Below are 6000 nucleotides of genomic sequence, written 5' to 3'. Positions count from 1 at the left end.
CTTTTAAGCAGGCACCACCCTGTTCAACTCGCATGGCCCTGAAATAAATAAACCTTTCTCTGCTCCAGAATTCAACATTTCAATTTGTGTGGCCTCATTGTCCATTGGGGCTTCCCTGGTGGCTCAGACAGTAAAGAATCTGCCTGCAATGCAGGATATCTGGGTTTGATCCCTGGGTTGGGAAGAGCCCCTGGAGAAGGGAATGGTTACCCATTCCAGCGTTCTTGCTTGGAGAATTCCATGAGCAGAGGAGCCTGCTGGGTTACAATTCATGAGGTCACAGTCAGACACGACTGAGCGACTAACACTTAACTAACTTAACTATTGTCCCTCGGGGACATGAACTTGGGTTCAGCAACAACGGCATGGCCAGGCCTCAGCACCAGACTTTGCCAAACTCATCACTGACAGCTGGATGGCCGCATGCTTCTTAGAGATGCAGGAGCACCCATTTCCCTTGATTTCAACAAGAGGAAGGAAGAACTGATGAGAAAGCCCTCTCAGGCTAACAGACTTACTTTACCAGACATACCTGAAACGGATGATTTGTATATTTCAGGACAGAGTTCCCCTACAAAATTAAATTTCCATCTCATTCGGATATTACTGAAATTGCAAAGACCAGAAAAACACTGCTGCTCCAACTGGAGATTCACCAGTCAACATCAACAAAAGCAATCAGGCAGGTAAAGTCTTTTGAAATTGCTCTGTGCTAAAAATAGAAGAGTTAGCCAAATGCTGAGCATACAATAGAACAAAAGAGACACTAGACTCTGGGCTTCCTGACTGGGGTGCGTGTGGGGGGCAACTGAGCAGCATTCAGTTCAGACGGATGGGTGCACAGGACAATGTGAAATGTACACTAGCTGCTATGTTTGAGAAATGAATTAGTAAATGATCGAGTGTGACTGTACCACTACCGTGTAAACAGTGGCTCTGTTTCTTGTAGCAATGCCTGGGACATAGCCTTCAGAATAAAAATATTTACCGTCTATTTATAGAGATGGCAAAAAAAAACTTATGAAATAATCAATAAACATGTATTAAGCAACTGCATCTAAGTATGGGACACAATGCCCAGTGAAGATTAAACAAGATATATGTCATAGGAGATCTTTTGTTTTTTGAGAGGTTTTAATGTTCAGGAGAGAAAATATCAAAATAAATTGTGGAGCTGATGATAAGGAGGAGAAGGAGAATATCCATCACTGATTGAAGTCTTACTATTTGTTTAGATCTCACTAAAATTTTATGTCTATCATTACATTTAATTCACAAAACAGCCCTATGGGAAAATCACTGGATTATTCACATTTTACAGATGAGGAAAGTAAGGACCAGAGAGGGTAAGAAAGTAGCCCCAAGTCACTCAGCATACAAAGAATGGAGCTGGGGTTCAATCCCCTGTATTCCATGCTCAAAATCCTGCTTTATGCTGCTCCCACTGATCATGTAACGAGGGGGCACTTGATTCAAAAGGAAAATACATCAGAGTGTAAACTGCAGCTCATATTCCATATTAAATACAGGAAAAGTCAGCAGCTATTTACCCTTCTGAACGGAAGAGAAAGAATCCTACTCTTTGGCAGACAGAGATGAAAAGGCACTTTTTTAGAGGTTATAATTAGCATTAGTGTCATCCCCAACATCATTATCCTTTGAGAAAGAATGACTTTAATGACATCATATTCTCAGCCTCCACTGATAAAACAAGAACCTACTCAAATTTCAATCCATCAGAATGCAAGTTGTATTCAACTATTAAAATTGTATTTTTGGAAAAAAAAAAAAAGATCTGGAAACAGTTCATGCTATATAAAGTTCAGTGATTTTTTTTAAGCAGGATATACAACTGTATATAGCTTAGCATACTTCCATGCCTCCTGACACCAACAAATTGGGTAACAGATTTCAACATGTGAACTTTGGAGGTGTCTAAGCATTTAAACACAGCAATGCTCAAAGCCTAAAAACATATTTGCTCACTCACTTGCTCAAAGACCCCTTCTCCAGCTCTGCCTCTTATTAACCCTGCAACCTTGGACAAGTGGCCCCTTCACCTGTCAAGATGCCCATTTCCTCATCTGTAGCTGAGTCATCTGAACTGGAAGATCTCTAGAGACACTTCTCTGCCTCCATAGTGCTAATAAATGAATTATCCACCCTTTGGTCCCAAGAAAAGAGTTTTTTTTTCTTCCTATCTTTGTTTTATGATGCTTCTCAGAAAGTTAAAAGTGAATCATGATGGGCCAGGTTTTGGCATGGTCTAAAGGCATGGTCTGGAGAAGGCAATGGCACCCACTCCAGTGCTCTTGCCTGGAAAATCCCATGGACGGAGAAGCCTGGTGGGCTGCAGTCCATGAGGTCGCCAAGAGTCAGAAACGACTGAGCGACTTCACTTTCACTTTTCACTTTCATGCATTGGAGAAGGCAATGGCACCCCACTCCAGTGTTCTTGCCTGGAGAATCCCAGGGACAGAGGAGCCTGGTAGGAGGCCGTCTATGGGGTCGCGCAGAGTTGGACACGACTGAAGCGACTTAGCAGCAGCAGCAGCAAAGGCATGGTCTGAGGCATGACCTGGTTCAGGTGGCCAGTCAGGTAACTCCGGTTCTGTGAGACTGTGCAGAGGTGAGAGTCATCACCAACCCACAAAGCACTCACATCTCAGAGACAAGCTGCTCTAAACTTCACGCCCCACCTCCACCCCCATGGGCAAGTGATTCCTTACTGTGTGCATATAATTTAAGCTTCTGTCATTAAGTAGGACAAATGAGACAATGCTGATAAAACCACCTTCAAATCTCAGTCGCTTAAAACAAAAGGGTATGTTTAACTCATATAACGCATCAGTGTGGATCAACACTATCTCAGGTTTGCACTGTATCCTCCCTAATGTCTGTGTTGCCGTCCTAACCGCAGAATGTGACCTTATCTGGAAGTAAGGTCGTCATGCAGGTAGTTTACATGCAGTTGCCTAGAGCAGCGTGGGCCTTTAGCCCAATGTGACTGGTGTCCTTACTAAAAGGGGAAGTTTGGCATCAGAGATGGCATAGGGAGAGAGCCAGGTGAAGATGAAAGCAGAGACGGGGTGATATTTCTACATGCCAAAGAATGCCAAAGATGGCCAGCCAACCACCAGGCATGGGTCAGAGTCTTCCTTACAGCCCTTGGAAGGAACCAACTCTGGGAACACCTTGATCTTGTACTTCTAGCTTCCAGAACTGTTTGTCCACATGATTCTGTTATTTAAGCCACTCGGTTTATCATACCTTGTTTACAAAGTTTGCAACCCAAGCAAGCTGTCCCCCAGCATCCAGAGATCCTGAAGACTTTACCATTTGGTAGCTGAGCCCTGTGGGACTCATGGCCTTCCCAGCAGTAAGACCGAGGGAAGAGCTACCAGGAAGCCCTTCCATGCTTTGGCCCAGGTCACTTCTGTTCAAAGGCTGTTGGTTGGCACTAGCCCTACAGGTCCTGGCTGCATGGCTGAGACAGACACAATGTCGGGTAAACACTCTCCTGCACCTTCCACCAAGGACCCTCCCCAGATGCTAAATTTCAGCAAAACAATGTTTTGCTGGGTGGTAACCTCATAGTCCGGAGAAGGCAATGGCACCCCACTCCAGTACTCTTGCCTGGAAAATCCCTTGGACGGAGGAGCCTGGTAGGCTGCAGTCCATGGGGTTGCTAAGAGTCGGACACGACTGAGCGACTTCACTTTCACTTTTCACTTTCACGCACTGGAGAAGGAAATGGCAACCCACTCCAGTGTTCTTGCCTGGAGAATCCCAGGGACAGGGGGAGCCTAGTGGGCTGCCGTCTATAGGGTCGCACAGAGTCAGACACGACTGACGCGACTTAGCAGCAGCAACCTCATAGTCATTCTAGTCTCCCCCTTTTTAAGTTTCAGGGGCATTGGAAGAGCTACTGAGAAGTACTAGGGGTCCTTGGAAGGTTTCCTTTCCTTTCAGATGACCACTGTAATGGAACTGTTGTAACCATAATTGGCTGTCAAGAGTGTTGTACCAAGACAGACTCAGCTTTGCACGGATTCTGAGATGATGATCCATAGCAGTCATGACAGGTGAACAACGGAAGGAAAGGGAGTATGTAGATCATGGACGTGGCCCTCCAGTTTGAGGGGGAATAAACATGGATAATGGGGCAGCGCTTATTTATGGGTCAGCATAGAAAACAGGTCAGAATGCCTGAATTTATGCCTCTGTCCCAAATAACATGGTAAAAGTCCTTCCCCAGAAATGTGTATCCCTTTGTGATTTTCAAACTGCTTTTACTTATGTTACCTTGTTTGGTATTCTCAACACTCTTAGAAGACACACATTTTAGATACAGGTAAAAAAAAATTCAGGAAGTTAAGTGACTGTCCTAAAGGCATGCATTGTGAGTGGTTTTCAAAACCAAGATTAGAATCTACATTTCTGGGGGCTCCTCGCAGGAGCCCTTGCCATAACCCCTGGCACAGAGGTCTGACTGTCATTAGTAACTGAAAAACCTCGCGGGCTCTATTCTAGAAGGGTTTTTGAAAGAACAACAAGGAAAAAAAAAAGGAAACGTGCTCAGCAGCTCGTGAGTAAGGTTGTGGAAAGTTCTTGGAATGACGTTACCAAGGAGTTGGCCACCATGATTTCTCTCGATCTTTAGGACTCAGTAAAGTATGGCTAGTCCTGAAGGATGCGTGGCTTATAGTGCTTTTGCTCCATCCAACACACCTCATAACTCAGCACTAAAAAGGCCCTGCTCCAGAATTTAACAGACAGACCAGCACAGAAGCACACACGCAAGCACCAAGCTTTTAGGTGTCCGGGGAACAAGATCACGTACTCATTTCCCTATCCAAACTGCTGCTTTGAGAAGTTTTCCAAATGCACAGCCTGACAAAGATTATTAAAGTGGTTTTTTTAAGATGACTTTTTAATTGCAAAATGATAATATCCCATCATCTCTGCCTCGTTGAGATTAGGGAAATATTTAGAATGTGTTTGCGTGTCCTAAGAGAATGACTGGTACATAATTGCAAATTATTACCACTTCTGCAGGTCATGCTGACAAGATTATCTCCCAGCAGGCTGACAATCAGAAATCTGCTTCTAATCTGGTGGTTTTTCACAGCTGGTAACCTTTTTCTTTATTCTTGGATAGAATGGAAATGAGTGTTGTATGCCTTCTCCTCTCGCTTTCATGGACCATTTATCATATCAAAGCCCATTCGTCTGCACACCAGCCTAACCAAATTAGGTAAACAGAGTTCGAGAAGGAACTGACAGCTGTTAGCGAGACGAGTAATCACAAAACACAAAGCTCATGGCAGCAGCTGCCACATAAACACAGTTTTCAAAATTATGGCAGCTCGGAGGCAGTTTCAGGAGAGAATCTTCAGAGGACTGTTAGTGCACTCAAAATGCTTCATTTGCAATGGAGGCTTGAATTCCCCATTCCTTAATAGGGTAGAAAAAGCCCTGTAAGATCTGGTCTGGCTCATCTCTCTGAGCGTACCAACTCTCTGCCCTCCCCCTCCACGCCTGCAGCACCCTGGTCTTCCTTTAGGCCCTCCAACGCTCCGAGCTCCTTCCACCCCAGGACCGGGGTGCGTGCATCCCTCCTTTGACAGAAGCGTAGCACAAGCACACAGACGAGGCAGACACCTGCAAGTTCATTCGTTCAGGCAGCACTTGCTGAGCAGCTAAGTCTAAAAGGCCTTGAGCCAAAGGATATCAAGATACAGAGCGGAATGAGACACTGATTCCTAAGTTCAGCCCTCAGCACACAGACACTGCGCTTCTGTATAAGAAATCATGAAACGGGACTTGCCTGGTGGTCCAGTGGTTAAGACTCCACGATCCCAACACAAGGGGTCTGGGTTGGATCCGTGATCAGGGAAATAGGATCCTGCATGGCACGAACATCTTGCCACCTTGCCCTCGACTTCTGGTACAATCTCCTCCCTGTCCCATTTGTAAAATTCGTGTTCTCCAACTGTC

The sequence above is a fragment of the Bos mutus genome, chromosome 18 (genome assembly GCF_027580195.1).
Source record: "Bos mutus isolate GX-2022 chromosome 18, NWIPB_WYAK_1.1, whole genome shotgun sequence".
In the NCBI taxonomy this organism is placed as follows: domain Eukaryota; kingdom Metazoa; phylum Chordata; class Mammalia; order Artiodactyla; family Bovidae; genus Bos; species Bos mutus.
This window is presented reverse-complemented; position numbering follows the sequence as displayed.